This window comes from Anguilla anguilla, chromosome 9, assembly GCF_013347855.1.
Source record: "Anguilla anguilla isolate fAngAng1 chromosome 9, fAngAng1.pri, whole genome shotgun sequence".
Lineage (NCBI taxonomy): Eukaryota > Metazoa > Chordata > Actinopteri > Anguilliformes > Anguillidae > Anguilla > Anguilla anguilla.
This window is the reverse complement of record NC_049209.1, coordinates 10,510,862-10,523,806: the sequence shown is the minus strand read 5'-3', so window position 1 is coordinate 10,523,806 and position 12,945 is coordinate 10,510,862. Positions and strand designations below refer to the sequence as shown.

The following is a 12,945-nucleotide window of genomic DNA, read 5'->3' as shown; positions in this document are numbered from 1 at the left end:
TGGGCTGGAGCAGAATGAAACCACCGGTGCTGTAACAGCCATGGCTAGCTTGGTCTGTTCCATCACCACTAAGATAAATAAAACTACCCCCCAACTCTGCTGCATATGGCAGCAAAGTGGTAGTTTTTGCTATCGTATATGTTGCTTGGGCATTTTGTTATACTTGTGATTGGCTGAAATAAATGCAGCTATTTCTGAATTTGTGAAAGCAACGTCAGTCTGACATTATGCAACACAAAATGATTTAGCTACCGATATAGCTAGCCTGAACTATCTCTAGTTGTCGTGCTGGCGCATGAGCTTTGTCATCTTGGGTGTGTATGTGGGGTTGAGAACAAAGGAGGAGACAATTTTGCAAACACAGGAGCAAAGGAAGGAAAGAAATCCTACACAGAATGACTTCAAGCTTTTATCTGAATGCTGCTGTTAACTTTGGTAAATAACCCCCATTTCTTTCTTCTCACTGATTTATGTGCCTAAATATGTGATGTGCTAAAATACTGCATCACTATGATCTACTTAAACAGTTTATATGCCCTTTTGCTTACAGTCCTGCAGATATGCATTTGTGCAAAATGTCTGCTGCAATACCTCCATCAGGCAAAAGGGTGAAAAATGTGCAAACTAAAAAGCTAACCTTTTTTTAATGCATGTTGCATTACATGATCTGAGGAGGAAGCCTACCAACTCAAAAATCCTGTACATTATTACTGTCAGAATAATATTATGCTAAATAACTTTCCTTATTTGTTCTAGTTTTGTCCTAGTTATATCTCGGCTTACCAGCATAACAAGTGACTACCCAACAGCACCTAGCAGTGCGGTTGTCTGAAACCGTTTTCTATGTGATCTGTGGTAACAAGCATCATTCAAAAAGTATTATAATGATTTCTCCATTTGGGTGCAACAGAAGATGTCAACCTGTTTTTCAATGTAATAATCCAAAGATTGCTCCATTTCTGAAATGTATGGCTTTGGCATGGTGAAATGGAAAGCTCAGTGCAGGGTGTGTCAGTTCACAAGTGGTGATGCGTTTTTCTTTGGTTGTTTATTTATTTTTTAAACTAGGCTAGGCGTTCCAATCTGACAGTCTGCTACTCCCGTGTGGGAGTAGCCCTCTGTCACCAAGCCTCTATCAGTAGAAGGGTCCGAGCTAATTAATGTGACTTTCAAGTGGGTGTGGCAGTTTTCAAAACTGCCAGAGCAACTTTTATTTTTTTATGAGGACTTCAAATACACTGGGCAAATCAGTGGAAAGTTAAAATAAAATAAATGTGATACTCATACCTAAATTGCTTTTATTGTGTTGAAATGATTGGTTCTGAAAGGGGCCTAGGGTGTTTGATTAGCTGTGGACTCTAATTTGCTGTCTATATCTGGATTTGTGTGAAATGGCTTTAAGGTACACGGTTTGCAGTGGTGCAAAGTGCCAAAATATTTAACTTTTTAAAATATATGTTTGCTGACAAAGAATTTAGTTGGAATTTTCATGTGCATTTTATTTACTGGATGATAATATTTAAACACAATTTACTTTTATTTAGTGTAAGAAACTGTTTTAATTTGTTCTGTTTTTTTCTTCTTCTTTTAAGGCAACATTCTGTTACTTTGTTAAATGTTAAATTGTGATAATGTACAGACTTTTTTTGTTAGTTAGTTGTTGTTTTGGCAGCCGATGCCTCTGTCTATATGTATGGCAGGACATACCATATTTTATAATATGAATGAAACACATTATGGCCATTATTGATTATCCTCTTGTGCAGCTTGTACTTAATATATTCATAAAAGTTTATGCCTACCATCTCTCCGTTATTTCCCTTGTTGCTGTGTGGTATAGCCTAGTTATATTGCCTTTCTTAACTTTTGTTTCTGGAGTAAATAACTTTGTTCCGAGTTTTGTTTTTTTTTCAGTGTGGGTTGTGCTTTTGTACTAAGTAGACATGAGGATCAGAGTTCACATTCAAGTGAAGGCTCTGTAATTACAGCAACCAGCAATTAATGTGAGCAAAGAAAGAGGCAGTTTATCTGGTATTCTGTGCAAATGTTATCCCTTGTTTCACAGCTTTTGCCACATGAATTAGGCTCTTAGTCAATCACACACACACACACACATATGCAAGCATGCATACACGCTTACCTGCACACACATACACGCACACATGCACACACAAACATCCGTACACGCTTACCTGCACACACATACACACACACACGCACACGTGCATGCACACACACACATTGTCTGAATGTATTTATCGTGTCTTGAAAAAAGTGACATGTCTGCGTAGTGCATCATGAGTAGATGGGTTTAAGTAAGTCAGGGTTCTGGCAGTTACTGCTGTATCCAGTGCTCAGAAGAATGTATCAGGCCCTGGCTTTCATCAGAGAAATGTGCCTCTCCTGTCATCATTTCTTGCAGTAGTGCATATGGAATATGTTTTGTAGTGAGCATTACACCTACATAACACGGAGAAAACATGGGGATTTAAAAAAAAGAGGAATGTAATGGACGGCTGGATGCTCATATGGTTAAGGAACCGGGCTGCGGTGCATGGATGAGTCTCACGGCCTCAGGTCAACTGTAACATTGTTGACTGTGGCCAGTAGCTCCATAGGGTGACACGCATTTGCGTCGCCCAGGTTACGGGAGAGTTCTGTTGGTCAGAGGTCCTTGTTTCATTGCTCTCTAGTGACTCATACTGGTCGATCAGGGCTCCTGTAGACTGCATGCCAAAGCTGCATATGAAAGGTCTTTATTTTTGTACATGATTTGCTGTAGTGTGCGGCGTGAAAAGAAGCAGCTGGTGATAGCACATGTTTCAGAAGAGATCCGCAGATGTCTATAATTTAGCATTGGGATTCGCAAATGAATGCGGTTGCAGTTGTAGATAATTAGAGATTCCAAACTAGGGTGGATATATACTGTATAAACAAATTCAAGTGTTTATTTGTTTCTAACATTATGGAGCTCACGGTAAACACAGGTAAAATTCTCTTAATTTGACTCTGCTCCACAATTTTAGACTTTTTATCAAACAATTCACATCATTATGGAGCTACTAATTCCACATAATTCTTTTTTAATTCTAATGTTTGGGACATACTTTTTTCTTGATTTGGTTTATTTATATCCATCCTAGTTTGGAACATTCGATTATATACAACATGAGCAATATAAACAGTTTGAGAAGAATGCACTTATTGATTGGGTTAATTAACCATGCAATAGAAAATAAATAGGACATCATCTTAAAACATATTTTGACACAAAAATAGCTCAAATAGTTTCCTTTTTTATAAACCGTGTGCAATACCACATGCATGAAAGGGCTAAACCAACGTGAAGTTTAGAGTGCTGTGTATTATCCATCCATCCATTATCTATACCCGCCTATCCGGGTCAGGGTTGTGGGGGATGCTGGAGCCTATCCCAGCATGCATTGGAAGAGAGGCAGGTGACCCTGGACAGGCGGCCAATCTATCGCAGAGCAGACACACCATTCACTCACACGCTTATACCTATCGGTTCGAACCCCTTCTTATTGCAGTGCTATGCACTGCTCCACTGTGCTACCTGCTGTGTATGATTGTACATGGAAATGGATGTCAACATGCAATTTCCTGATATGCTAATGTGAGCACTCTAAATTTTGCCTTCTACTTGTTGAGTAGAGAGCAGCGACTCCCAGAAAAAGCTCCATTATGGCTCGAGTTGGGCAAAAATTGGAGCTGAGACTACAGAATGTGGTAGAAGTTATCTTTTTTTTTAAAACCTGTCTCCAGGGTACCAAGCCTGTTTTAAACAAAACAAACAGAAGGTATTGGCACCTAAAGTAGTACAGCAGACTTTTTTGAGCTGTGATCAAAGCTGAGCAGTGTTAGTCGTGTGTCATGTTAGGTTCTATACTAGAGCACCCCTCATACAAATACCAGTGATTTGCTGGCTAGGAGGCTAACCACTTGAGAGGCAGTGTGAACCATAGTCAGCTTCTAAAGGCTGCCTATGTGTCACAGCTGGGCTGCAAATGGAAGTACTGAGGAGAACTGGGAAAGGTGAGGCTTATATAGCAATAACCAACACTAAGCAAAAGGTTAAAATATTTATTTACTGAGTTTATAAATGAATGGTCTATTGTAATGCAGTAATGTGTAAGCCAGTTAGCACCTGTAATCAAGCAATCTGCCTTTCATTGGCTAATTGATGCCTAAATAATTATTTATTAATTTGTCAGCTGTCTAAATTGCCAGCCTTTCACAGTTGTCCAATGAGGTGTGCACGTACAGAGCCTGGACAATGAGACTTGTGATGGGTGGACTGAATCTACACAGCACCTTTTGTCCCATGATCTCTTTTACAGTGAAGGATTGAGAAACTCATCTCAATCTGTGTCTCATGTCATGCTTGACAACTGATATATTTTATGGAGGCTTGTACCGCATTCATCAAAAAAGTACAATGATGCTTGTCACTGGCTATTAAACTACGGTGTATTCTAATTCAAGTCACTGAACAGCGCCAGTCTACAGACCACAATTATTCTTTGGCAGTTTTATCTAGTTCCTTCAATGTTATATCATCCAAATATAGTTTATGTCTATTTCAATGAAATACCTTTATTTTTAATCTTTTAAACTTAATTATACTAAGGGTCCAGGAGAGAAATGTAAATCCAATTAAGGGCCAGACATGTAGTACTATGATCAATATCATCTTTTTTGTTATTGAAATAAACATGCTCGGCAGCATTTTTTGTATGTCCCATATAATGTTCTTATATAATATATGTGATATGTAAGTGCTACAGTGGAGGTTGGATTTCAATTGTGGACCAAGGTGGGGATGGGGGTGGGGGGGGGGGGGGTGCATCACCATGCAGTATGTAGAACGAGAACAATGCGACCTGTTTTGCAAATAAGTATTGCCACGGACTGAACGTCAACACTTCTTCATGGCCAAGACTCAGCTGATTATCTCGACCGATAAATGGCCTGGAATAAAAATCTGTGTGGGCTGTATCTGCCCAACAGGCTTTGAGTTTCACTCGCAGTTTAATACAAGGTGAGTTCTGTGTGAACAAGGGTCTGTACAGAACACATATTGACAAATCTCATGCAGTTTTCAGTTGTCAAACTCGCGCTGAAAAGTTATCATTCTTCAGACTATGGCGTCAGTGATATATCGACGTGCGATCTGACTTTGTCCGTGAACCAAAAAAACTTCATGTCTCATTCATCAGGCAGAATGCAGTCAGTCCTGACTCTCTGAAATCACTATTTGATTTCTCTATATAGTTGCGAAATTGACAGCATTGAAATTGTCCTTGTGATTTTTAATGTCTGCAATTTGTCCTCAACATTTTGACATGATAGACACGTTCCTAGCAACATCTGTCTGTGTCACTCGCAGTTCCAGGCACTGTAACTGCTTTTGCAGCATCAGTTTCATGTCACTCAACTCCTTATCTTTTCAATAAAAGATTTTGGAAATGGCAAACTACGTGTAACATGCTCTCTGGAATTCCAATTTACAGTATACTGCATTTACATGTGGAACTGATTCCCCTTCTGACAGGAACTTGTAAGCATCAGAACGATTCTTTTTTTTTTTACATCACTCTCCTTGAAACAAAGGACATTGATTGATAAAAAAAATAAAAAAAGATAAGTAAATAATAAGTAAATTGAAATTATGTCTTGGTTTTTTTATATTACAGCTATTTAGCCTATTTCTATACTCATGGGAAGCAGTCTGTTGTAAGACTGTGTACTGAACTAAGATTTGTACATCAGTTTTCAATTTATTCTCATAAGGAACAGACTGTTCTGCCCGGCTGGTATCCCACAATGCTTTGCTTTCTGTGTGACAGATTGTCCAGTAAGTCAGTGTGTGATGTATTCGCTTGGGAACTAGACATCTGCCATCTTGTTTTGAATAGTGTAGCCGTTTCATTCTTGTGCATCTCCCAGATTTTCAGGATGACCAGTACTTTCACGAGAAGAGTCTGACATTTGCATCCTTTTGATGTCAGTGGCAGATTAGATAATATTATTCCTTATTTGGACATGAATGAAGTCTGGATTTCCTTTTTTTCCTTTCTGTAATCTGGATTGATCATAAAATTGACAAGCGACGGCCCTACTGTTATTTTTGGCCAGGAAAATAGATCGATAATTAGCTTGCCACCTCACAGAATGCTAAAGAAGCTGGCGGTTCACTCCTGACAGTGGTGGCACTTCACTAACGGCCACATTGAAAGAAAAGAAAAAAATCGCTTTGAAGAGCGTGGTTAAGGAAATATTAAAGAACTGGCATTATGCTAATGATGTTGTGGCCCATAGGTTCTTTAGTGTGTGCCCACAGTCTGTCAAAACACCTTTGATCTTCTCCGCTAACAAGGGGGTAAAGATTCCTCACTGTGGAGAGTGCTGTCAAAGTGTGATAATAACATCGGGGGAATGCAGCATTTGAGCGTCGCCACAAAGCTGGACTCCGATCAGGTAATCACATTGCTTGAGAAGCGGTGACGCTTCATGGCATCTTTATTAAAAGCACAAAGAGAGTATGTCAAGAAGACAGGCAGTATTGTTCATGCATTTGACAGCTGAGTGTTCCGGGTCAACTGATTATAACCTGTCCCTTACAGGCTACAGTGCTGTGAAAAAGTATTAGCCCCCTACCTCATTTTCTCTGTCATTGCATATTTGTCACACGAAATGGTTTCAGATCTTTAGACAAAATGTAATAGACAAAGGGGAAAAGAGTAAACACAAAACACGTTGTTTAAATTATAATTTAATTTATTTAATGAGAAAGTTATCAAACATCCATATCACCCATTTGAAAAAGTAACTGTTGAAGTTACTCAATCAACCAATTAAAAAAAAAAAATTATAATTTTTAGATAAAAAAGATAATTAGATTCAGCTGATTGAACACAAACAAGCTTGTGTGCAGGCAACCCTGTTGAATTTAAATCACACTCATATTGTACCTTACCATCAGAGTGAAGTAGCCACCACAAAGTTTCTACATGCACACTTTGTCATGATCAAAGAAAATTCAGAAATTGAGAAAAAAGCTGTTGAAATATATTTCAAAAGCCATTTCTAAGGCTCTGGGACTCCATCGAACCACAGTGAGAGCCATTATCTCCAAATGGAGAACACTTGGAACAATGGTGAGTCTTCCGAGGAGTGCCTGGCCTGACAACATTTTTCCAAGGGTACAGCAACAACTCATATAGGAATTCAAAAACTATGCCAAAATAACATCCAAATAACTGCGGGTCTCTCTAGCCTCAATCAAGCTCAGTGTGCATAACCACAAATGGGAAAGAGACGGGGAAAAATGGGATTTATGGGAGAGTAGCAAGACGGAAACCGCTGCAAACGAAGAGAAACATCGGTGCTGATTGCATATTTGCACAAAATCACCTGGATGATCCCCAAGCCTTTTGGGATAATGTTCTCTGGACAGACGAGCCAAACATGGAACTTTTTGGATGACACAGATCCCATTATGTCTGGCATAAACAAAATGCAGCATTTCACAGTAAGAACATCATACCAGCAGTCAAGCACCGTGGTTTTGGTGTGATGGTATGAGGTTACTTTGCTGCCTCGGGACCTGGATCACTTGCTATCATTGAAGGAGCCATTAATTCTCCTCTGTACCAGAAAACTCTTAGGAAGAATGTCTGGTCATCTGTCTGTGAGCTGAAACTGAAGCGTAATTGGGTTATTCAGAAAGACCATGATCCAAAAGACAAAAGGAAGTCCACATCTGAATGAATGGCTGAAAAGAAACAAAATTAAAGTTTTGGAGTGGCTTAGTCAAATTCCTGACTTGAACCCGATAGACATGCTGTGGCAGGGCTTGAAATTACCTTATAAACCTACCAATTTGTCTGAATTAAAGCGGTGCTGGAAAGAAATGTGGGCTAAAATTCCTTCACAGCGATGTGAAAGACTGATCAAATTATAGGAAGTGTTTTCTTGCAGTTATTGCGGCTAAAGGTGATGCAACCAGTTATTAAATTTGAGGGGTCAATGACATTTTCACATGGGTGTTTGCTAACTTATCCATTAAATAAATGAATTTAAAAAAAATGTGTTTTGTGTTTACTCAGGTTCCCTTTGTCTAAAATCACATTTTGTCTAAAGATCTGAAACCATTATGTGTGACAAATATGCAATAAAAGAGGGAAGGGGGGAAATACTTTTTTCACAACACTACATCAATACTGTAAATAATGAAACATTATCTCTATACCCTGGTCTTACTGTTACAGCAACAAAAGTATTACCAGCTTTATTAAAAAATAAAAATAAATAAATAATAATAATCAATCAACTATTATGCTCTGCTTGCCAAATTTCTTATTCACATTCAGGATTAAGAAAACTACAAGAGAGAAATGTTAAAAATAGTAGGACATATATGAATTTATAATGTTTTCTTTTGATGATTGGTCATGTGTTTCTTCTCTCGAATTGTACTGTATGCAAAAAGCAAAGAGCTTTGCAGACAGGTTTTCCTCTTGTCACAGTGAATCCAAGTTATGACATCTCAAAAAGGATCTTTTTTCCTCATCTTGTAAAATACGTGTTCTTGGTCTTCCCATGTACTGTGGATATCACCTTATAGATAGATTTGGAGTTGTAATTGTCAAAGTAGTTAAAAGTAATAATGGGTTGAATCCTTGGGAGAATTTTGCTTCAAACTAAAGGTTACTGGAAAGCCAAAGGTTAATTGAAACATAATGTCCTACAGAATTTTTTTTTTTTTTTCCATGTGATGTTTATGGACTGATTAGACAAAGGAAAATGTATAGGATTAGCAAAGCACTCTCACTGATGATATTTTTCTGACTACTAATTTAGCATCACCATTAGAAGCACTGGAGGCTAGCTGACTCCAGAATAGTTTGCAATAACTTAGATTATAGTAAATGTTTTTAAAACCAGTTACTAAATTATTATATATTCCATAATCCTGCTTGTTGTAGAGACCCTTCACAGATTGTACACACTGGAGCTGTCAAGCTGTTGGGATTCAGAGCATTGTTACTATGGGATATCAATTCTATATTTCTGTTTCCATCTTGAAAGTTGTCTGAATATACCACTTCATTTCATCCATCAATCCAAGGAATTGATTGATCCTGTCAGATGCTGTCATTGTTATTAAAAGAGTTGACCCATCGATCATTCTGAAAGAGGTACGGCGTATAAAAAGGGGGTGCAAAAATACCTGTATTTGTCTCACTGCAGACATTTTGGGTCAAGGCAAAGAGCAACCAGCCTTAAGTTTGATTACACAGGAGAGAGCAAACCTAGGGCAATGCACGTTGTTGATGTTCATGGACTTTTCACATGTAAAATGAATGCGGGTTTAAAGACATGGTTTTTGGGTCTTGTATAAAAGGAAAAGTAAGTTAACTAATAGTTACCACGCAGAAGGCTGAAATTAGCAGACCATCAAAACACAGTTCTGGGGTAGAAAAAATAACTTTGTTTAACTTCAGAGAACTTAAGGGCATTAAATAAACTGATGTGCCTAGTTGCTGGGGGGAGGGTGAAGAGAGAGGGACAGTGAGAGTGAGGGGGAGGGGGATAGATAGATAAAAGTCTGCAAAATTTAATTTACAGGTATAGCGGTGAAACAGTCTCCAAGGGGAACGTAGCTCATTAGCTGTGGGAATCCTCCACTGTAACACCTCACCTTAAAAAGTGTCAAACCCAGGCACAAACTTTTTACACGAAGCAGTCCCGAAGAATTAATATAATTAATTAGTAAGAACTTAGCCAGTTAGGTTTATTACTTAACTGCATTACACGTTTATTTAATGGGGGAAGGACCTTAGGGATAAGTTGAGGTAATTGCTTGTAATTTCTTTTTTTTTTTTTACTTTACTTTAAAAGACATTAAGCACACGTCGTTCACCAGTGGCTGACATTGTACAGTTTGAGTGATGTCCAAACCAGATCTGCATTCATTTTGCAGCGCCATCAAATGTAACTAATGAGGCGTGACCCCAGCACCACTGCAGACGCGGTGAGACTGAACACTGTGTTCTTTTCATAATTTAATGATGAGTGTTGTGCAGACAGGAAAAAAATATATGAAGTATAGCCTGAGCCGAACTGTATATTCTACCCTTGAAAACATGTTTAAATTCTAAAGATGTTTAAATTCATAGATACTCATACAGCCGACTAACACACACACTAACCTTATTAAAATGTGTAGTGCTTGATACAGTATGTAAATATTGTTGTGTCTCCCATCAATCTTTTTTCTGGCAAATTTAAAGTTGTTATTCATGTACTGTTACAATTCAGAAATGAGATATTTATGATTTTTTTTACACTTGTGAATGACTGAAGCTACAAAATGATGGTGTTTCCTTTCAAGGTGAAATGATTAGCATCTTGTGTCTTCTTTACTTATATTGCCCTTCTCATTGCAGCACGAAAATATGGCTTTGTGTTGCTTTTGATCAGAAGTGACACATTTTTGAGACGTTGTGGCTTGGAGCCACTTGTGCTCTTGAACAATGGAGAACGGCCCAAAAGCAAGAGAATATTCTTAGCCGACCTAAGCTTGACTTTTGTGTTTACCTCTGTGTGCACGCGCTTGTTTGCAGATGACCCGAGGAACTCGTCCAGCAGTGTGCGCGTCCTCTGCAGAGAGACATTTTGATAGATGTCTAAAAAGGCCCTGGGCTTGCCAAAAAAATATTTCTCCTCAGGTGGAATTTTGAGCACATCAATCAAGGGAGCGGGGCCCCAAAGATCCCGCCGGGCACGCTGGCGCCGGCGCTGAACCTTGGCGGTTCTCCGAGAGGAGCGCGTTAGCCGCGTGCGCCCGCCATTTCTCTCTCTCTCTCTCTCTCTCTCTCTCTCTCTCTCCCACCGGGCAGTGCGCTGAATACTCACACAGGCAAATAAAGCAAGGGAGCGGGGGGAGAATATGTTCCCATTTCCCCCTGCGGGGACTGCCGAAAGCACGCCGATCCAGAGCTCTTTCAGCAAGACGAGGCCTTCGCGGATGATCCGTCCTTCGGCCTCTTCAGTCTGCCTCTTAATGATGAAAGAGCGGTTAAGCTGCCGCATGTCAGAGACCGAACATTCTGTTCTTTGGTTTTCTGTTCACGCTTGTTTCGTCAAAAAAATGTATCGCTTTAAAAACTCAAAAGTGAAGGAGGAAGCACAGTTCAATTTGGCTGAAGCTAGGATGTCAAGTCCCTTTATGAATGGCTCAGAAGCCATCCATGCTCTTGATATTCTAGAAGGGTACAGTAAACATGAATTGTCCAATTGCTGTTATTCTGATCAGCATTTTTGTAATGTTAATTTAAGGCTGTTACAGCATCATTCTAATTTTAAATGAAGGCGGTTACAGCATTAATGTAATTATGTATTATTCTTCATTGGTCTGCACACATAAAGGAGAATCAGAGTGAATCATTCCTAATAAATTGAATTTTGTTTCAAATAAATTCAGTTTAAATTCATCTCTTTGCGATTACTGGAGGCAATTTTCTCTTCTAATCCTGCATCAGCTAACCTGACCTCTTCATGGAGGCTAGGGGTAATGGCAGTCTCTGTAAGTGGTCCCGTTCATTCACATTCAAATATTGACAAATATTGTTTCACTGTTTCAAGTCCAGGATCCATTGTTTTAGTAGATGTGTATTACACCAATCGGTGAAACTACTCAGAGATTTAAAAGGAGTGGAATATTTGGAGGACAAGTTGTAATGGCTTCTTGCTTTTGTTTCTGAAGGTCCAGTCTTACTAAAGCTTGATGGCATCTGCAGTTTTCAAATGACTCCACCAAGAGTTTGATATGATAGTTTATAAATATTGATGAATAATATATTACTTCACATTTTAGTGTTATACGTTTACTTATTCTGTTTTTCAGATATCTGCACTGCTTCATGCTGTTTTTTTAGGCTAAGTGACATTGATTTGCTGCAGTGATGAGTTTGTGTAGACATCCTGAAAACAAAATGAGAAGAATGAGAAGTACCCCAGAGTTAAATTTAGATCTACTTAACAGTTGGTGTCTCCAATGACATATCCACAAAGCAACATGTATTTTCTTGTACTTTGGGTATTTGGACTAAATTTTCTTATCTTCAAGAAAGTAATGACAGAAAATATGCTATGATATAATAAACAGCAGCTTAATTAAGAAAATGATGATATCAAACCTTCCTTAAGTCCAAAGTGTGTATGGACACTAATCTTGTGTTGCCTACCAAAAGAAACCGTTCTAAAACTGCACCACAAATACAAGAAGAACTCAGCTACTAGAGAGAAACCGATTTCCCTGACTACAGTGAAACGACAACTACAATCTGCTGGTCTAAAAGGATTTGTAAATATGTAAGCAAAAAAGCCCTTTCCCAGTCTTTCTTGGTCCAGTGTTGATGGTACTCGGTCCACTGCGGTCTTTTCTTCTTGTTAACGGCGCGTAGAAAGGGTTTTGATCGTACCCTGGATGATGTAATCGGCAATTGCACATCGCCGTTGAAGCTACCGGCCACAGTCAGAACTGGTGTAGTCTGGATTTGATCCAAGACCATGGGTCACACAGCATGGTGCCTTAACGAAGTGAACCACCCATTCATTTTCATGTACTTTTTTACATGAGTTTTTACAGTATGCATAATTTATAGCCATGCATGGAATGCCTTATGCTGGCTGTCATTTATTGATTTTTTTCTTAGCTGCTTGTCTCAGATGTTCTTTAGCATTGTTCATAAATTCATGCATCTATAATATGTACTAATCCCCAATACAATCTAATCTTCTCTATGAATAGTTTATGTAGTTAATAATACATTAATAATAATACATTAATATTGCAATTTTTGTTTGTCATCTCAGTTATTGAATCAAGTGAACTGGCTATAAAAATATATTTAA

The 12,945-nt window shown here is 38.6% G+C and overlaps 1 protein-coding gene across 3 annotated transcripts in view; it reads left to right on the top strand.

Annotated features, from left to right (window-relative positions):
- tenm1 (teneurin transmembrane protein 1) overlaps nucleotides 1-12,945 on the top strand; it is a 414,402-nt gene that overhangs the window by 225,261 nt on the left and 176,196 nt on the right. The gene's annotated exons all lie outside the window — the stretch shown is intronic.